The sequence below is a fragment of the Haplochromis burtoni genome, unplaced genomic scaffold (genome assembly GCF_018398535.1).
Source record: "Haplochromis burtoni strain Fernald_Lab_line unplaced genomic scaffold, NCSU_Asbu1 Contig_73, whole genome shotgun sequence".
NCBI classification, from domain to species: Eukaryota; Metazoa; Chordata; class Actinopteri; order Cichliformes; family Cichlidae; genus Haplochromis; species Haplochromis burtoni.
Genome location: NW_024582434.1, coordinates 1,719,762 through 1,741,975, shown reverse-complemented (window position 1 = coordinate 1,741,975; position 22,214 = coordinate 1,719,762). Strand labels below are relative to the sequence as shown.

The following is a 22,214-nucleotide window of genomic DNA, read 5'->3' as shown; positions in this document are numbered from 1 at the left end:
TTGTTGTTGTTGTTGTTGTTTTTATTGTTGTGATACATGTATTTATTTTAAAAGGCTAAACTGTATTTAATCTCTAAGTTTTTATGAAAAAAAAAATCGACCCCTAAAAAGGTAAAATAGAAGCGATCATTTCATTACTGGACGTCAGATTTCTTGAGTTTATCTTTTTCTCCTTTCCTTTTAAATGCAAACCGATTCATTTTGCCCTTCTCAGCTGTTTGCCTCAGATAAACCTATCGATTAGACATCAGTTAGATTCCTAGCCAGGGTTTTATTGAGTAAGTTGGTGAACCTTAAAGTGAATTACAGGAACTGCTCTGCCCCTCCGGTGAACTATTTAGGTGAATCTAATTTACTTTGATAAAGACCATCTATTTTATTTACTCTGATCGCCATTTTCATCGAAGCTTTATTGTGAGACTGTGAGGGCAGAGTTGGTGGAGGTTTTTTCGGGAGGAAAGAAAATTAGGATTTTGAATTAGGATTCGATATTTACAGGTTTAAGCAGAAGAACAGAAAAAAAAAGAAGAACAAAGCCGCAAGATTACATATTTATAAAATTATTATTATTACCTACCTGTAATTTTTTGTAAATGTGATCATATTCACTCAGTAAAACCGATAAAGTTTTTGTTATTATTATTTTTTTAATTTTATTTTTTGTGTGCAGGAGTAACAGAAATCTGCAATTTCCTCGTGAGCTGCTACAAGATGTACGAGAAGACTTCTTTCCACTTCTCCAGTGAACCTATATAAAACGGAGCATCTTTTTAATTGACTAATTATGTTTTTTTTTTCCCCCCTTAAATAAATTATTTGAAATTATATTTGATTAGATGGATTAATAATAATGCAGGTACTGTGGGGAAAAATTAAGATTTACATTTTACACTTTAGATTCTTTTTTAATGGGAGGATAGAAATACGTGTTTTTCCTGAATGCTAATTTTGCAGTTAGCACAAACACACACACACACACACACACACACACACACACACACACACACACACACACACACACACACACACACACACACACACACAGATATAAATAAAAGATAATATTTGGCCACAAAAACGTGACGAATCTCTGCAGGACAACCAGGATCAAACGTGATAAACAAACTGGACAGAGGTTGTTTGTCGTCCCCTTCATTCCCTGAGTCTACAGTCCAAATCCCGACTGCTCGGAGAGCCTGTTGTACACATGCGTCGTATTTAAGTGTAATTGGCCGTATCATTGGCTTTTGTCTTGTTTACAAAGCGGGCAACAGGAGCGGTAATTTAATTTCCGCCGCCGCATTGAAGAGCCACCAGCCGCCTGTCAGGGCCGAGCACAGCCTCCCCATCCCCGGGCAGCGGGTAGGCGAAAGGCCCGGGGCGATTCTGGAGAGAGTAAGGGAGAAAGAGGAGGGGCGGAGGGTGAGGAGGGCGACATCTGCCTCACAATAAAAGTCAATATGAATGATATGCTGGGATGCAATGGAGGATGGACATGTCATTATGGCTTAAAAATATTTATACTGCTGTGACCAAGTGGTGACCAAGAGTGTTTTGCTTTTGATGAATGTACATTTTCTTTGTTTACCCGTTAGCTTCCAGTTGCACATATCTTCTTATCAATGGATTATTTCATATTAACATTATAGCAACATAAGCTATACTCATTCGCTTTCATTGAATTTAGATTATTTACAGATTATTTAAAGATTTTTAATTTTATCCGTCACTTGTTTTTTATTGTTTAATTTAAATGTAAGCTCACTCACGTCTTGTTTTTTCCCCTCGCCACAAAATAATTTGAGTTAACGTGAAAAATTAACCTAAACCTACCTAACCTAGAATCCGAGACAGTATAACGGAAAAGGGAAGAATAAGATCAGGATATTACAACTGATGGATTTCTTTTTCTGATGACGATCAGCATTACCACCCTTTCCGTTATCATCACAGACTTTGTACAAAAAACTAGGACGAAGAAAGAAAGCAAAAGGGCAAAAGCACATTGACGCTCTTATGTGAAAGAGGAGCAAAGTAAAATTAAAAGCAACCGTGCCAGGTTCAAGTCTGGAAAAGAGGAAGCACTACTTACACTTTGTAAAAAAAATAAATATATCAATAAATAATGATAATAATATACAAGAATTAAATTTAGACCACACAGCGGGCTGAAGTTGCTGATTTCACATTGGAGACATTTGGTGGTGTTTTTAGGACAAATTCAAATTTAATTGAGCACAGTATGAAGGGAATAAAAGGCTCTGCTACGCATTTAAAACTCAGACCTGTCTTTAAAGGTCATTTAATTTCTCATTTGGAAAAAAAAAAGAAAGAAAGAAAAAATCTTTATAGGGTTGATTCTTGTTTATGTTTTAGAAATTAAATAATGAATTTAAAAGGTTAAATTTGTTTGCAAGAAGAAAAAAAATAAGAAGCTTTTATAAATTAACTCTTTATTGGTATTAAACAAGTCTGGGGAAGAATGAACCATGTACCGAGCTGTGTGTGTTTGTTTACTAGACCAGCAGCGAGGGAGAGAGAGAGAGAGAAAGATGGCACATTAGGCCTGGGGGCACATCATTATTAGAGAGCCTGGCTTCGCTCCCTTTCTCTCCATTTCCATCTCCACCTCTCTCTCGCTCTCTCTTACTCTCTGCCTCTTCTTAACTCTACCAGACCCAATGCATCCAATCGCAGGGGTGGTCGAAGGACAAACAGAACGGCCATCGTGCGGAAGCTTCCGTACAGGGCAGCGCAGTTCCTGTTCTCTAATTAAACCATGATACAATGCAATATTCCTCTCCAAATATTCTCACATAAATTCATTTCACAACCCATTAAAGATACAGCGGGTGAGATCATTTACATCACAGTGTCCCAGTACAATACAGCATGATGCCGGCTTTAACAATGCCGCCAAATGTGCCAAGTCCCCCCGGTTGAACGGCAACCTGGTAGGCATTAACTCAACATAATGTCTCACAAATTAAAGTATTGCTGGGGCTACCACCATGGCGTCAGATAAATGTTCTCTATTAGGAGGCCCCAAGCTGTGCAGAAAACAATTGATTGCTTGTTTGTGTTTTCATATGGCATCCGTGAACATGCAGAGTGATGGATGAGAGCCCACCATCTCAAGTTGCTCTTAGTCGATTGCTATTGGTGATTTTTTTTTCCTCCTCTCTTCTAATAGGAAAGTTAGCCAGTCTGCACACATACACCTTATATTCTCTTTATTGAGGCTGTAGGAAGACAGAGAGGGAGAGACGGTGCAAAGCGGGCTAATGGGAGTTGAACTTGGGCAGATGTAATTGCAGAAGGAGTAAGGTGTTAACTGCAGTTATGTTGACACTCCAGGACTTCTTCTCGTGTTTCTAAATGATGCCTGTGTAAGATTTTAGTTTGATTTTATGCTTTTTTTGACAGTTTACATATATTTCTGGACGCGGTCGAATTCTGCTTCCAATCTCTCTTGACAAGGGTATGAAGTAAAGCTAACCGCTAAAGCTGTTTAGCTTTCTTTGCATCTTTGTGTGTCATTGTTCGGGATGCTAACGTTCAGTAGAAGTGCTGCTTAATTTATTAACCGTAGATCCCTCTTAAGGATAATTGTTTTCACACATGCAGCCCTGAATGTTTTTAGATCCTGCCTTATGAAATGCTTGGTCTGATTGAACACTAAACTGTATTTACTGTGCTGGTTTTCTGGTGCAATGTTTGTGCCTCCTGCACAACTAATCGGATGGCCCACTGACAAAGAAAAGAAAATCTTTCTGGTGTTCAGAATTTGTCTGAAGCAGACTATCTACTGGTGTGTGCCATAAATCAGATCAACTATAATGTTTCAAACTGATTCTTGAGCGAAGTCAGCTGATGACTCAGCTTTTTTCCTTTTCATACCAACTAAAGAGCACAACATTTCTGTCTAACCTAAGGAGCTAAACATTTTCAGCAGCAGTATCCAAGACAAGGGCAAAAAAGCCTCAATTTAGTCAAATCGCTTCTCAAGCAGAATGCAGAGAAAGGTCCAAAGACAAGTTGATGCACTGACTCAACAAAAACTACAACTTTTTACTGTAAAAATAGAACATGTAATTTATTGTTTTTCACAATATGCACCTAAATGCCAACAACCAACCAAGGAAGTAGTAGCAAAAGGGTTTTAGGGCAGAGGTCAGAGTGATGTGCAAGTAGAGAGGACACCTGGTTTTCATGTAGTACATGCCACACACCACATTCCCAGCTATAGCAATAAGTTACATTATTTGTAATCCTTATTTAAGTTACACCAAACGTTTGTGCACCCCTTATATTTGCACACTGACAGAAACGAGGCATTTTAGGTCCCTCCCTGTCCCATAAAGCCAACTTTCTTCTGCAGGTTGCAAACATACGGTTTGAACAGCATGTGGGTGTGACTTCTGACCATATTAAGGACATGCCATCTGTTTGACATCAGATGAGGTAGCGCTGGAGAAAAATGAACAGAATCATCTGGTTTCCCTATATTTATTCGTCAAAATGAGCCAAAAGAATATATAGTATTTTCTAATTAGGTGAGGAAACTGGAAGGAGGGGCCCAAAAAGTACTCAGACATTGTCTCCTCTTCTGGGCTGATGATGAGATAAATCTGTGTTGTTACCCCCTTTTATATAATCTGTTTATACCATTTGTTTTCACCAACTCAAATGTTTAATCAGATTAAACATGTTTTCCATTGACTTCAAAGACGCCTCAGTGTGAAAGTAATTACAAAAATGCATGCAATGCTTTTTTGCTGTGTATTAAATGGCTAAAAGTGAGTTCTTAACAATAAAAGAAAATCATGTCTGTACATTAGTGTAGTTAGTTTGCCATTAATAAGTTGTAGTGGTGTCTCTCCATGTCTTTCTAATGTCACGTTAATTATCAGGTTATTTACGTCTTCTGTATCATATTTTTTTTTTCTTACATTCAGCAGTATTACCTATTTATAAAAATAAAGAATTTTTTAAAGAAATCAAATGTGTTTTGTTTACTGCGTAACGTTTAAATATCATGACATTGTCACACATCAGAGAAGGGATTTCCTTGTTCCTCTCCCCTCCATGTAGAAACTGAAATCTGTCATCATAGCATTTGTAGGGCAGTCCAGATAAGGTCAGAATTAAATGCACTGTGATTAAAGCCCTTCACTGAAACATCTTCAATCAGTGTCACTTGGTTCCTCACAGCCATCGCAGAAATCAGGAGGCTGCTTCTGTGAGTCTACGTGAAGGTGGACTAGGACCCCCCCTCCTTACTCTCTTCCACAATCCCTCCAACTAACTAACCGACCACCCCTAAGACACCTGTGAAATCAACAGAAAAGGCTTAAATTTAAAAGAAAATAATTGTTTCAGGATATAAATCATCAGCCTTGTGGTGCTTTTTATCACTCAGAAAGAGAAACCGAAAGAATTTACTGTATTTCATGCAGAGTCTTATCAGGCAGAAAGTACGAGTACATTTGATACTTGTGGTATGACAGGATGTTGGGGAGAAAAAAGTAACGTTTAGCATGATGCATAACCGGCTTTAGGTTATCGCCGACTCGATCCCGAGTCTCCTGCTGTAAACTGGGTGTTTTATCTTTGGGAAGCAAGCAGCCAGAGGAGGCCTGGCTGCAACGCCAGCCAAGGCAGCTAATTACATTTTCCATCTCGACAAGAATGGAGGATACCTTCCTATGTTATTAATCATAATGAGGGGAATATAATAAGCTACCATACATCATGCTGTTGACAGTCGTAGTTTGCCATTTGCAAGCCCAAGCATTCTTCTTCTTTTAATGGCCATAAACTGAATTAATGTACGCTGAGTTCGATGCCCACAATCAATTGTGGATGAGATTCAAGGCCTTTTAGCCTCACCCTCCTAGATTTTGGATGGATAGCAAGAATTAAGCTTCCCAGGAAATAACTATAGGTGTTTATATGTACCGAGCAACAGCGATTCTCATACTGAATCGTCATAGATGAATGTTTTCCACCAGTCTCATTCCGCCGGTCACTTTGGAGGAAAATCATCCGTATTTGCATACTATTTTGGTTAACAAAACATACAGGTTGCAGGATGCTTTATTTATTAGCTCTATGCATGGCTGCAGAAAGCTTTTCTTTAGTAAATGAAGCTTGTCAAAATGTTATTTCATTTGCTTTCACATTGACCGAGGCAACTAAAGCACAATTAAGCTTTTTAAATGTTTAAACATCACTAATTAATATTATACAGATTTCAGTTTAAAAACCCACAGAGAAACATCAATGAACGTCTGAATGAATATCTGTAGCCTTTTTTTTTAGCTCATGTTTGTATTTTACACCACATTCACTGTATGGTTCAGTCTCAAGGCTCTCATTAACCTGGTTTGAAAGCAGCAGCAGGCAGCTGTTTCCAGAGAGAGAAAAAACATATTGTAGTCATTCACTCAGTAGAGCTGGGTGTCTTCTTCATAGTATCACTGTGCTAATTTACATTGCATTTACAAAAAAGTGAAATATGATCTTCTTTAGCGAGCTTTTGCTGATCACTCTGATCATGTTTTATCCATACAACATCTAACACCAGTGACAAACACATGGCAAACTGTGCTAAATGTGCAAATTAAATATGATTTCATTTGGTTAACATGTTGGTCACATTAGCAGTAGGCAATCATATTATGTGTCAGAGTTCTGTTCTTCTTCCTAGTGGCTCGAAATAACAACATATTTTGCTACTCTCTATTAGTATTAGGAGTAGGATTGTGCAACAATCAAAATTCCACAGTAAAGGAAGCAAATATAGGGATTAATCTTTTCGTTTAACCCCTGGTAAGGAGATGTGTTTGCTCACTTGCAAACTCTTGCCAAGAGCACACAAAAACTTCGCTGGGGCTAGAAACTGGTTAGCTTAGTCAATATAAGGACTGAATAAAAAAAAGACGTGGCTCTGTACAAGAGTAACAGAAATCTCAAGTTATTCTTTCAATTTTTGTTTTTGGTTGTTTAGGTTGTTTTAGGTTACAATTTTTTTTTAAAGATTTCTTTGTAGATGTTTAAAGGTTTTAATAAGATGCTCATCAGTGGAACCACAGTGTTGTTTTCAAAAGGCAACTAAACCGCTCATATCAAGAAGACGGTAAGGTCATAGTTAAAAATTGAAAAACGCAGAGCTGCATCCCTGTTTTTCCTGCACATTTTATTTCCTATTCAGACTGCAAATGTTGAAGTAAGCGTATATCAGATCAACTTCATGAATTACATTCTAGGTCACTGTATTTTTGTGTGGCTGCATGACATAGCTTTTCCTTGTGTGTGTGTTTTTCGCCACTGATTTGATGTTGAGGGTGACAGTAAAGTGCAAACAGCAATCCACATTTCTCCTTCTGTTGTCAACCCTGGCATTTCTGAATCAACTAGGGGAAGGCGATTTTATCACTAGGTTTAATAACGGCACGAAAAATGAAAAGCTCCTGAAGGTAGCTATACCTCCTGAACGGCTATCTGGAGAGAGAAACAGCACAGCAATGTAATTTATCGTGACTGAGCTCACAGCCCTCGGGCTTCTTCTAAAGGAAAAAAATGTAAAAATCGAACAAATAGGAAATAAAGGCATTTTCTCCTCTTAATCCTCTTCACCTCAAGGGTGAAAGACATAGGTTAAGGACTTCACGGCCCTATACAAGTGAGATAAGTTCTAAGTCAGTCTGGTCAGTATTTCAATAACGTCATCAATCCTGGAAAATGCAATCAGATACAGTCCAACTCTAAGCTGCTGTTGCCCTTTGGGAGGCTGAGAGAGACATTCATTTTGGTGAAGAGGGCACACGATCTCCCTTTTGTAATTAAGAGTACCCAAATAAACTGTGTGTGTTACCCCTGAAGTGGAACAGTTAGAAACAAATAAAAGGCTAATGAAGAAATGATTGCTCTTTTACAGCAAGAGGGAAGAGAAGGAGTCTTATGGCACTGAGTTCCATGTATGCAGCAGGCCAAACTAGCTTTGCTTATGGTTGAAATTAGTCAAAAATAAATGAGGACTGGTACACATCCAGATGTTACACAAGATAGTTAGGAGTCACCTAGAAGACATGATTTGACCTCCTTTAGGTGTGCATCTTTGTTTAAAGGGGGCCTCCAATGATATCAAACAAGTGTGTCTCAACCAGTAATTCCTGTTCTGTAATCGGAGCTGGAGAAGTTTTGTCAAGCCTGGAAAATAAGTAATCTCTCCTGCGCTTTTTTGATTTGAAGTGAAAGAAGGGTCTGAAAAGTAAGAGGACTTGCCAAGCAGGCAGAATATAATGAAGAATTTGAGTTTCGTTATGTGGTAAAACAGTATTTCTGACCATTAGCCTGCAGGGGCATCACAGCTTCTTGTGCTACTGATTCCAACCAGCATTTTCCCACCATTTGCCATTAGCCAACTTTCATTCAACCAAACCAATGCACTCCTTGAGCATGTCCCAAGTCTAGATAAATGTGGAGGTTTGCAGCCTCTAGCTTAAAATATTTGCCTAATCAAACAGGTTGAAGACAAAGTTAGAGAGGCAAGGCTAAGATTACTTAGATATGCAGAGAAGGAATAGTGGCTATACTGGACAGAAAATGTTGAATATTGAGCTGCCAATCAGGAGGAAAACAGGAAGACCACAGAAAAGATTTGTGGATGTAGTGAAGAACAGCAGGGATAGGGTGAGATGCAAGCAGATGATCCACTGTACCATTGGGGTGACCATGGCTCAGGGGGTTGGGAAGCGTATCTGTGACCGGAAGGTCGCCGGTTCGATCCCCGGGCTCTCTGTCCTGGTCGTTGTGTTCTTGGTGCGATACTTTACCCTCCCGCCTACTGGTGTTGGCCAGAGGGGCCGATGGCGCGATATGGCAGCCTCGCTTCTGTCAGCCTGCCCCAGGGCAGCTGTGGCTACAACTGTAGCTGCCTCCACCAGTGTGTGAATGTGAGAGTGAATGAATAGTGGTATTGTAAAGCGCTTTGGGTGCCTTGAAAAGCGCTATATAAATCCAATCCATTATTATTACTGTAGGGATTGCTAAAGGGAGCAGCCAAAAGAAGAAGAAGTAACGAAAACCAGCAGTGCCCCAAAAGAACTTACGTCAGTTGTAGTTCAGTCAAAAAATAGCTATAGTACTCAAAGCAGCTTTTTCTGTCTTCCTGCAAACAATTTTATCTCTAAAGTTGAGGTTTTTAGTATTTTGATATTTGGTAGTACAGTTTTTCAGATATGGAGGTTGTCTCTCAGCTGAGGCATCATTTAATGCTGTCACTATCAGCTTTCAGTGAAATCATATTTGCTAATGAATCATAATGTGATCTTGCAAACTTTGAAGGTGCACAATGAATGCTTTCTTTTTTTTCCAATGCAGCCTGATGGAATGTTTTGGAGGATTGCATCACCTACAGGATTGAACTTTACTTGATTGTCCATGCAAAAAATATTTTGTTTTCAAGCATGCCATGACAAAATATTTTTTAGGATGTACATTTAAAAATTTTGAACCTTTAAATGCTGCGTTTATAATGTTTAAGAATCGGAGGACTTCTTCAACTTATCGTCTGCTCGCAGGCTCGCAAGCTGTAAATCGCTTGAACACTTTAAGCATTCACAAGTTGCCCATAATTAAAATGTTTTTCATGGTCTCAGTTACTCTATATTTCTAAAAGTGCGGGCCTTTTTGTTTCATATTTACTTTTCTTGGCAGATAACTGACGGCAGATCAAGACGCTGAACCAATTGCAATGAAAGGTTTTGACTGCGGCAATGAAAGTTTGTGACTTCCAGAGAACAACTACGTCTCTGGTTACAAAGCAAGGTCAATCCACTTGTGGTGACTAGATTTTTGTGTTTGGGGCGCCACAGGTATATGAAAAGACACAGCAGACATGTCTGGCACTTTGAGATTTCAGCTCTCTTTCCCAGAGAAACACAAAGCTGTGAGGCCTTTCACATGGGGTCTAAAAAGAAGACAAAAAATTGGTCATGTGTCATCAAAAACATCATCAACCATGGAGAGTGGGGCACATACCTTTGTGCAGAGCTGTTGCAGAGGCTTGTTGGAGCTATTGGTGTATCAACCTTCATCTGAAACATGATCCTCCACATCTGCGTCTTTCCACCATGGCCAAATTCCTGGCTACTGTAACTAAGGGGATTTTTTTTCCACAGCAGTGCAGCTTCTACTCCCCTTTGACTGTCCACCCATAAAAGTGTCAAGATAGAAATATCTGGATTAAGCATGAGTGAAGTGGCTGCAGTTTTCACCAGCTTGTGTGAAACGTCTGTGTTGTCGACGGTGCGGCCTTCTAGCAGGAGGAAAATGCATTAGTCCCAATGGATTGTAGTCCTCCGGAAACCAGATATGCTTCTTTTATAAAGAAGGACACAAGTTAATTTATGTCAGAGCTTAAAATGAGCCTGTTGCCGTTTCTTATGTTAATCATGAAGCAGCTGCTGTGGGGTTTAACCTCACAACAACAACTGGCTCTGTCTCAAGGTTGTGCCAGATTGTAAATGCTTTAATTTTCAGAGATTATTTGCGGCTTGTAAAGTTAACATGGAGAAGAGTAGTAATGATCTCTTATTGGTACCAACTGTGATGATCTTTAGAAAGATAAGAAAACACCAACATGCATACACAAGTTTTCACTGCTTAAAGAGTTACTTAAGAGGTTCAGATAAGTAACCCATACACAAACATTAGACAGGAGCAGAGTCAGAGAAGGAGCTGACACTGATGAACTTGGCCTGTCCAAGCCTGCAGGTCTTACTAATATTGAAGCACGCAAACAATGAAGTCTGAAGAACACGACCTGGAAAAAAAAACAAAAGAAAAAAACCCCACCTTCTCCCTCCCTCCACCTCACTTCCAAACAGTGATCGACACGCTGACTCATGGTAAAGCCCAAAAGAGGCATCTGGATAGCATCTCTTGACTGAATCCTCTGAACTATTCAGCCTCTTAAAACGTTTTGTCGCCATGCTGTCCAGTCTGTGCCATTTTCATTCCAGTGCAGCCGCTCTGTTCTTCCACCTGTCATCTCCACTCTGAGCTCCCTACGGCTGACCTGCTGACAGCTTCTGAACGTGAGGGGAGTCACAACACCAGCAGCTGGGGGATAAGTGTTTTAAAAACAGCCTATATACCATATTTAGTCGTCACTACACTGATGAAGTGCTTTGAAAAAACCATCAGTGCATTTTGGTAAAACATCATGAGACTTATCAATCAATCTGAAAAGAGCAGCAATTTCTAGTAAGAACTAACACCCTGTGCACTGACTGACAGAAATAGCTTCCTCTTATTTCTGGCTAAGTACTCATCCTGCGTTTTTGTACCACAAATAATCCTTACAAATGTACAAATATTTTGTATGTATCATTAAAACCCACTTATGACAATTATCACTTACAATAAGAGAATTAATAGACTAATGAATGAATTTAAAAAAATCTGTGTTTGGCATTGTCACATAGACTTAAGCAAGCAAAACACGGTAATCTTAGCTGTTAATGTTTCCTTTTATTAATAACTTCACCTTTTCCTACTTTGAATTCCATGTAGTCAAAAAGTGTGGCTCACAATTTAAATTTAATGACCTCTTCCCCCTCTTGTAGTTTTTTTAGGTCCTTTTATGCTTTGGACACAATCGTCTACAAAACGATTATGATGCATTTTTACATCGTATGGGTGTATGCAATTATTGCTAATTATTTAATTAGGTATCTGAAGCGTCTTTGTAACAGCATTTCCACCAATTAGTTGGACCGTGTCTCACTGTTATTTCATCTATACCAGCTTTTCCAGGTCTTGCGGGCATTATGAGCACTTACTCACTGCTGGAGACAGTTTGTATTCCACTCTTAAATTTCAATTTGGTTCTTGCTGTTTTCTCTTGTGCCCATCCTTGATGCTATAATTACATTTGGGCAATAGGGTCTACAGTATTTCAATTAAAGTAGAATGGGGCACATTTCTCTGTTGTAGCCCCACTTTGTGATTCAGGCTGACATGAAGGCAGTGCTGTCATGATAAGGCCGACCAAGCATGACACCCAGCTGGGTGTAATTTTACAGAAAAAATATTGCCTAGTTAAAGTACTACAGCAGCGAAATTTACCTTGGTGCAAAACTTTAGTAATGAAGAAACTGCATTACACGGCAGTCTTATTCTAAATGTTCCAAGTAGGAATAATTAGAAATAGAATAAGCAAAAATTTAATGTCTGTCTCTCTGCAGGTGACAGTAAATTGTCTTTGCCATGGTTCCTCAGTGAAAACACAACATATAAAAGAATAATAATGAGACACAAAACAACTACATAAAACATCTGTTTAAGCTCTCTCAAGATCATCACACAGCATGTAAACCTACAGGGGTCAAATATGAATTCAAGAATCTCATAAGATTATATTCCACACATCATGAATAAGACGAGATTTGCAATCATTAACAATTGCTTCAATCAATTGGGAAATAAGTTTGACCCGCTGCAGTTTTGCAACTTTCCTAGAGGCTTTAGACATATCTCTTAGTTTTCCAAAAGATGTTTCCTTCACAGCGTGTGAGAACGCCCTCAGCCACCATCTCTGAACAGGTGATGTATGAGGTTCAAACCATTGATGCTGTGCCATAATAACCTGAGGACAAAGCTGAGAGTGTTTGGATAAACACAAACGCTACCATCATGGCTTTAGTCTCAATAAAAACGACCCAGATTCATTCATTCATCAACCTATCTCTGATCTTCCGCTTGAGTTGCATTACCCTCACCTTGACGGATGCTGAGAAGAGATCAAGTTAATGGCCATTAGTGATAAAGCCTTTGATGTTTCCTGATAAGGCACGACTGTTGCTCCGGTTCTTTGTCATTTACAGTTAACTGTGTTAAATTATGAAGAAAATCATTTGGTTTTTCCAAGAATATGAGAGACTAGCGCATAACAATGAAATCGTCACATGATGGAAAGACTACTTTCCAGACTTTTTTTTTCTTCGGTCCAGGTACATAGGCTAAAAATGCCTATATACATTCTATGATGCAAATGTCTGTGTTAAATACTTCATAAACTTCACAGACTGCTTTAATGAGTAATATCATCACATTAACAAATAACAACAACGATAATGATTGTGGGCAGTGTTGTCCTTTTTTCATGTTGCAAGTTAAAACCTTTTTCAACCAATTTAATGTGGTGGAAATTAAACTGATAAAGATAAGAGGGGTAGGGTTTAGTGAAATTTGCAGCAGTGCTGCCTCAATTTGCTGATCCCTTCCACAGGCCGGTGGCCTGGAACCAAACTCCACAACTTCAGAGCCCTAACTTACACAGTATTCCTTATTCATAATGGAGGGTGAGTGCCATTATTTTCTCCCTCCTCATTCTATTTAAAGGCTGGTATCTCCTCTTCCAAGTTGTCACCACCTGCTCTGCTGTTTGGACTTCCTCCACTAAATCTCCTGAAAGCTCTTAGTCTGGCTCCCCTTCCACAATTCTGAATAACATCCTCTCTGCCTCTTTCAGCCGTCTGCCTTCCACTACAAAGGACACTGAATGAAAGTTTTGTTTAAAAACAGGTTAAAAAAAAATTTCATACTTTTGAAATCAAGCCAAACCAAATTTAAGACGTGTACACTGAAGACTCAATATGAATTTTAACAATAGATGTATTTTTTTTATTTTTTTTTTAAAAATCCCTCAGGATGTTCTTTTAGCAAGTACATAAGGAATCAAATAAATCTTGTAAAGGGTGTTTGATATATAGGGCTCAGACTCATGACCCCCACATTGGACAAAAATGTATTGCTGGGTCTGCTATGCATGTGCAAAGCCATGAAACATTACAGCTTCATTTCTCGTAAATAAAGTGGCAACATGATCAACATCTAGCTGGATACAGTAACTTTGGAAAAAATGATTATGCTTATTTAGATCTTTGTCTTCCATCAAGCAGTTAAAACTGTGGTCCAGCTTAATAGTGATCATGCATCAGTGCAATAAATTGACTGGCTCATATCAGCTATTGATTAGCTGTTTGGAAGCAGAGGTAGGAAACCACTGTCTTTGCCATTACAGAACCGGCCTGTAGATTTCTAATGAGGGGTTTTTGATTGCTAAATATCTTTCTTATAATGTCTTGTGACTGAGAAGGACAAGCAAAGTAATATTAAACTCAGGCTATACAGGTTCAATCTGAAATGCCACAAGCCAACTCTGGAAACTGACATTGTAGTTTTCACAAACAGTTATTTGTTACAATTATTGTTACATTCGTAATTGGCAGGATGGATACTAAAATGTAATGTGATCAAAGCACTTTTTTAATTGAGAAAAACTTTGAGCTGACAGTGTTTTTAATAGATGAACAAATCACGTCAATATTCAGAACTAGTTGGGAGAAATAAGACTTTTAAGAATGTTCTCATGCATTGCATCTCAGGTATTTTTTCAATTTTATCTGCCTTTAAAAAAAAGTTTCCAAAACTTCAAGTTTTACCTTTTTTGGATGGATTCTTTTATGATATTGCAAATTAGTTTAAAGTTTATATAGATTTGCAAGTCCTTTGTAAAATAAAATAATGGATAGTTTAAGTAAATTCACACAGCTCAGTTTAGTTTGATGTTACTATACCCACTTAACACTTGTTTACATCCTCGCTGCTTAATCTGGAGAATCTAGATATGGGGAAAGGGAGGAAGTACCCCTATGTGACAATCACACCTAGCAGCCTGCATACTTCAGCTCTCTCGTCTCCAGCATGATAGGGGCCAGAGGAAGGCATGTTGAATTGCGCATTTGACTTATGACTCATAATCTTGCAACCGAATGCATGAACGATGTCGGTTAATGGAGTGTGGACAGTATAGTTTCTCACTAAGTGCCATCATTCATACATTTTAAGCTTCGGTGGTTTCGTGTCAGCTGTCAGAATTGAAATGCATAATTGAAAAATGCTCCACAGTCTGGAGCAACATGAGGATGGACAGTGATTCACGGGGCGCTTCAAACATTTTCAGTCTAATTTGAAAAGGGTTTGTAAAGGTAAACAGTACCTGACAGGAAGGTTGTTGGTGTGAATACCTGCAGCTGATTAAAAAGGATTTCATGGGTGAAGCAACCAACTTTCTTTCTTTCTTTTTTTCCCAAGATTATCAAAAGGCATTCTAGTTCAGTGGCTGAATGGTGAACTGTTAAAAAAAATGGACTAGGTCCCTCATGGTGTTGATTGATGTGATGTGAGTGTTGCCAAAATGTAAGAATGCACAGTCAGCGAAACGTCCCTGAATAAATGAAAGCTAAATAAAAGGAAAGCAAATGGGATTTTGTTCATCCATATTCCTCATATCGTATTTTATATATCTTGGCTGCTGCTGTAAAAACATGTAGCTTCAATTACAGAGTTGATCCCACTAGTTGACTGAATAAATAACTTTTGTTATTTCTCAGCACCACGGGCAGTAAAAAAATGTATTAAAAAGACAAACAATAACAACAACATAGTATTAGAAGCACAGCTTGACTTTCAGATTCACCTGAAAGTGCTGAGAACCAATTCAAAGAAGTTGGCCAACGCCAATCAAGATAAGGTTTTGTTGTTTTGTTTTTATCAAAGAAACCAATAACGCCAATCAAATTTCCAAAGTTTTTAACTGTAATCTCTGAAAGTCTGCTTTTTTAATAATGTGGTGGTCTGAATGTGGACCTCAATAATCTTGGGTTATAATTGCCTGTTATTCACAACAAAAAGCCTAAATATGTCCTTTGAACAGATGAAACCAAAGAGTAGATGTTTGGTGATAAGGAGCGGCACCACATATAGCAAAGAACAAACACATCATATCAGCACAAACATGTCAATTCAATTCAGTTCAATTTTATTTATATACCACCAAACCACAACAGCACTTGCCTCTAGGTGCTTTATATTATACGGTAAAGACCCTACAATAATGGAAAGAAAACAGAGAAAACCCCAACAATTACATGGCCCCCTGTGAGCAAGCAGTTTGGCAACAGTGGGAAGGAAAAACTCCCTTTAAACAGGTAGAAACCACCAACAGAACCAGGATCAGGAAGGGGCAGCCATCTGCCGCGACCTGTTGTGATGAGGGGAGGAAGACAGGACAAAGACACGCTGTGGAAGAGACCCAGAGATTAATAATAATTAATAACCAAATGCAGAGAGGTGACCTAAGAAGAAACACTCAATCCATCATGGGAATCCCCCAGCAGCTTAGACCTATGAACCATACCAACCAGCAAGCACAATGGCAGAGGGGGAATAATTCAGGCTTCTTTTTCTGCCATAGGACCTGGACAGCTTGCAGTCACAGTTGACCACAAACTAAACTTTAAGCATTATGGAGACAAATGTGAAACAGATGAAACTTGGCTAAAATTGGCTCAGAGAGAGGAAAGCATGCTGTGCATGAACAAATACCCACAAAACTCAATGTACTGAACTAAATTTGTAAAGAAAAGTAGTCCAGAATTCTTCCATACAATGTGAGAGACTAATAAAGCTGCTAAAAGTGGTTCTCCAAGCTATCGAATCATACAGTGCACTTAATTTTCCAAACCTTCTTTTTCAAACAATTATTTATTAGGCTATGAGCAACTGAAACCAGAATGAATGATGTATGTTGCTAAAGTAGTTTTCCAAACACCGAAAGTGTACAGTGAATAGACATGACCACCAAGTTGAGCATCTAACTACACTAAAAGCTCCCTGGAGTTTCTACTTTTGTCCAAAAAGCAGAGCAGGAAATGACATTGTTCGTAAATGATTTGAGTCGGAGATGCTTCACTGCTTCTTTAGAAAGCATTCAGACAGAACTGCACAGTGATAGGAGGACTTATTGCCATTTTGCATTCGTTTTTTATTTAGTTAAAAAATTGTATGAGACTACACTCTCACGTAAGCATCCAAGACTTAATAACCATCTGTACAAAGCATCGTTATGATGGTTCTGTTGAGAAATTTGACAAAACTGGTAAAGACTAAATCTAAAAATATTTTCCGTATGTTTGAAATGCCTGGTTTTTAAATTTACTTCCATAGACTAAAATGTTTTATTAAATTTAGGATTTAGGAAGTGTTTAGTTAGTTTTTAGTTGACTACAATAATTTGGACCAGTGTAAAGACAGATGGTGTCATTCAAAGAATGCAAAGGTAAAAACAAATAAACGACACAATAGTATAATATAAGAATTCGTAATTTTAAAATATCCAAGACTGTCACTCTAAAAACAACTGTTCATTTGTTCATTTGCCTGGTAGGAATATCGAGTTCCCAAACATGAGTGATACATGATCAGCTTCCGTACCCAAATTCTCATAACAAGATAAGTAAAAGCAACCTTCTCCTCCACAGTTGCATCCATGCTCAGTGTGGCACTAATTAAAACAAAAGATAACTAACTTTTTTGTCAATGTCAGCAATATGAGCACCAAACCAATAGCATCCAATCAGTTTAATTTGCACTGTGCTGTGGTGGTGGGCTCATGCTGATAGTGGCCTCTTGCTTAAATGAAAAGTGAATCTCTGCCCTTGCATCATACTCTCTCTTCTACCCTTGAACAAAGAGCTGTGCTACATAAAACCTGTACTGCAAGAAATGCTTGATTCAACAACTGGTGCTCTTTTGTTTTCCTTCTTGCAAGATTATTAATGTTTAAACATGATGAATAGAAAGCAAACTGCACTGGAGAACTGTCTTACTGTCAAAGAACGTCCTGCAACAAATCTAACACGAAGTCAATCAGTATCAAATGGTTCAAGCTGGGGGGGTTCTTTTTTTAGAGAACACAAGGTAAATACGTGACACCTTTTCAGCTGCAGAGCTTTTATTTTCACACTGAAAATAAAATACCTAACCTCAGGTATTTTTCCACAATGGACAGGCTCCGTATTTACAGCATACCTGACATTTTTAGCAGCGTTTTCGTTGTTGTACAGTTGCTGCCTAAGCAAGCGGATCCTCTAATGAACCAGCGGGTATCAGCAGATGTGGGTCTATAACTTAATTTCCCCCCTCAGCTATAGCACAGATCCTATGGCGTGTAAGTGGTCTTGATGGATGAGCACTACAGCTCATCATGCCCCCACCATCATCATCACCAGCCCCTGCATACAGGACCCTTCAGCTCTGCCTCTGCTGTCCCAGAATGTGTTTTATTACGTTTTGTGTGTTATTCAAAAGCTCAAATAAATTCAGGATTCCTGCAAGGCTTCAGGATATACTAATTTCATGTCAAAATACATTTTTTTTCACATAAATAATGTCTTGCTGACTGTTTTGATTTTACTGCGCAGTTGCATAACAGATATATAGTGGCACAATTTCATTAAAAAAAGCGATCTCTATGACCTAAAATATCACTCGATGTCAAGAGATCTAGTCCAATGTGATATTATTAATCAAGCAAATAAAGAAAAACAGGTAATATGGTAACATGAATTTAAATTGTTTTTTTAAAATAATTAATGTATTTCAAAGCTCAAAAATAAGTATTTATTATTATCATTATTTATGTTAAAGGTAGAGAAAAAGAGAAGCTCCTAAAGTGTTTCAGGTAAGTGACCACCAGTTAATGAGCTAATATGTAAACACAGCATAACTGGGACGGCTGAAAGTGAATTTTTAATTAGATTTTTTCAGAGCATTTTTTTTAATTACACATTAAACTTTATGCTTCAGCTCAGTCAGAGCTTCAAAACTGGCTAATTTTGCTCTTGTTCACTTTTATTTGTCTAATTATGTAGGTCTACAATAAACTATAAGATATAAACATTTAATTTTTCAGTATAGTTTCATTTCATTTATTTTCAAGCAAAATAACACAAAAAACAGACAAAATACTGAGAAATTCAAGTTCAGTTAGAGGCAGCTCACTGATCAAGACATCTGTATGTCACTCTCCTAACACCTAACTGCCGATTAACAATGGTGTAGTTCATACAATGTAGGAACCAAACAGAGAAAAAATATTGGCTTACCAGAAATCCAAATAGATCCAAAGGTTGCACCACGCCCGATGAGTAAGGAGATGTTGAGAAGTCTTACCAAGAAACATTTGTTGTGAGTGTTTGCAGTGCAGTTACTGTGTGTGGAACAGTCAAAATAAAAATGCATCTATGGGTGATGAAGGCGGGGGTGATGCTTTTGGATAAAAGTATAAAGTTGATCTGTGTTTTAACCTGTGGTTTTGTTTCATTTTCAGCTGATGTTTTATCAGGTAGGCACCACTACTATTTGGGTACTTTAAGGAAAAGAAAATGTTGTTTAAATGTGGTGTTTACCATATATTGGTTTTAATTATTATCATGCCAATAATCCCATAAGATGAGTCTTGAAAAGGGTTGTGTTCTAGGGACTTTCAACTGACATATATTTGTTCAAAAGTAACATTGCATATTATTAAAAAATGACTTGTGATTTTTGGAAACATACACAAACAAACAAATTAACTTTTGTGACTATTTATGAATTTTGCCACTAGACCGGTGAGCGTATACACGGTTTATTGTTATGTCCCTAGTCGCCAGTGGCAGAGCTGATAGATGTTTAACCAATTCCAAGCCTAAAGATCAATTATTATCCCTGGAAAAAAATGTGTATATATATTTTCTCTGAGCATTTACAGGCCCACTGGTTGATTCCTGGGAGTTTTTATTTGTGCCTAAAAACACATGGTGAAAGCCATTTTTCCAAAATGTGCATTTTGTATGCTGCAGAGATTCCAGACCATGCCCACTTCTAAAGCTTTTCATGTCTGATGCAATGACCTTTGTCTTGTTTATATCCAGCAAGTTACAGATAGTCACAAATAATTCAGCGTGATCGCTTAAACTGTGATAGAGAGATGAACAAACACACACATAACAAGCTAAATCTAAAGCTTCATATATATACAGACACAAACACACACACACACACACACCATCTTCTCAAGATATCCTCTGTCCATCTCAAGGGCACGGAGCTGTGGTTCGTGCTTAAGGGCCGAAGGGAGCATGTGGCAAGGCGTCCATATGGGGTAACCTGAGTAAATGCAGGCTAAGGCCATCGTGCGTTGGTGCACTCTGTTGACTGTTTCAACAGACATGTTTTCCCAAAGCAAGAAAAAAGTACACTAAGAGGGGTGCCTTAAGTCACGGTTCAGTCCACAGAGATATCTCCCTTTAGGAATCTAATCTCACTTGAGCACTGCATCCTGCTGCAGTGCTAAAACTTGCTCTCGTTGACATTTTAACATCAGATATTAAATTAGCAACAAAATTTTATTTGAAGTGGAGATCAAGTTTGCCAACATGCTCTCGTCAATCCTCAGTTACCACAAGCATCTTCAACATCTCTAAATGTCATTTGGCTGTCTCTTTATCTTTCCCTCCCTTCAATTCACCTGCGGATGCAGTCGCAATCAAAAATGCAAATTACCCAAGTGGGTTAATCAACATTAGAATAATTACACGGTAACAATACAAGCAAGCAGCAATGAGTGTGGGATGGTAAACCCGTGTAAAACACGTGCTGTTTATTTGATTAACATCAGGATGCAAAGATGGCTCCCCCAACAGCAAAACAGGTGATTGATTGAGACTAAAAAAAATTAAGTAGCGATTAGGAAAGCAGAGGATTATTTAATGTGAATGTACACAATAACTTTAATAACTTTGCTGTGTTTCTGTGCTCCTCCCTTCACTTTCTTTTTTTAGACCAGCATTGCCTGTGGCTGAATGCAGTAAGTCAGGACATGCAAGGTGCCCACGTCTGTTTCAGCTTTGCTCCCGACTTCTGAAAAACTTGGATATTTGCTAAATTGATGAGGAGGCCTAGATCTTGTGAAATCCTTGGTGTTGAGCTGGACGCAAATCCTAGTGCTCCAGTCCCTGAAGGCCTCCACAAGGTTCCTGTATCCCTGCTCTTCTCCACTCCTGATACATTCAGCAATAGCTTTATCCTCTGAGTATTTTTGGATTCCAGATGCAGCTCAAAATCCTGCCACATGCAACAATAGCAACTTACAGAATTAACGAGAAACCGTCTTTACTGTTCTTTGTGACAATGAAGCCAAAAGAATTGATTTCCAATTGACTGAGAGTATTGCCAAGCTACTCACATTATCATCAATATTTAAGTGAAGGGTGAATAAGTGGTATTTAAGGACTGTTTTGGTGACGTTTTTACCTTAAGTGCCTCTTTACCAAGATGAGAGGGAAAATGATTTTTGGGGGAAACCGGGTCATTATTGAGACACGCAAAAGTCAATTAATGCTGTAAAGTGTCTTTTCTCTTCTTTCGCTGTTCTTCCTGAGTGACAGACTGAACTCTCAACGCCATCTGCCAAAAAAGTCTCCCTAAACTTGACCCCACCGCCCCGAGGGTTTGACTGACCTCTGTTGCTAGATTCAGCTCGCTGGACCATCTAGAAAATAGAGGTCTGGGCATGAGTCAACTTGATATTTCAAGGATTTGGTGATTTATCACATCTCAGTCTTGAGACTCCCAACCTGCATTCACCAACGTCAAAACAAAAGCAGAAAGAATATAGAAGGTGAAGGGGGAAGACATTAACAGCCCATAAATCTGCCAGAAAGGTCCACAAGTGTTCTGTCTTTGCTGCTATTTAAAATGACGACCATGAGGGCTAGACAGCATGCTTCCAGAATGCATTCCACACAGGCGTCTGAGTAAGGTGCACTTTCACTGACTTGCAGAAGGCGTTGTTGATTATGCAGGATCTGTTTTTCATCTTTTCTCACAGTTTGAGCCTATATCAGTGACGCCCAGAGGCTCCAGACCAGCTTTTAATTATACAAGGGTTTGTTTTATTTTTCTTTATTTGAAACAGAAAATATAATTCATCACATCTTCAATATTGTTTTAGAAAAGGCGCCGATGACAGGATACTCATTAAATGTACAAATATTTGCATTGCTGTGAGGGATCTGTGGGGCAGCAGCTTTGTATAAATATTAATACACAGTTCTTTTTATTACTTCTGTTGATGAAAAATGAGGGTTAAGATTTCAGACAAGATATTTTTTTTAATAGCTATCGCCTTTGATGGGGTTTAAATAAAGTTTGAAATGCTTTAAAGTTTCTAGTGACAAAAAGATAAACATTTGCAAAGCGACAGAGGCAATTTTTAAATATTACATTTATCTCCACAGATGCGTGAAATTGGG

General features: G+C 38.4%; 1 long non-coding RNA gene across 1 annotated transcript in view; it reads left to right on the top strand.

Moving 5' to 3' along the window:
• Positions 1-988, top strand: part of LOC121814687 — a 1,769-nt gene extending 781 nt beyond the window's left edge. Inside the window, exon 2 of the long non-coding RNA XR_006054507.1 lies at positions 671-988. This is a non-coding gene — a long non-coding RNA (uncharacterized LOC121814687). The remainder of the gene's footprint in view (positions 1-670) is intronic.
• Positions 989-22,214: the final 21,226 nt, after the last annotated feature.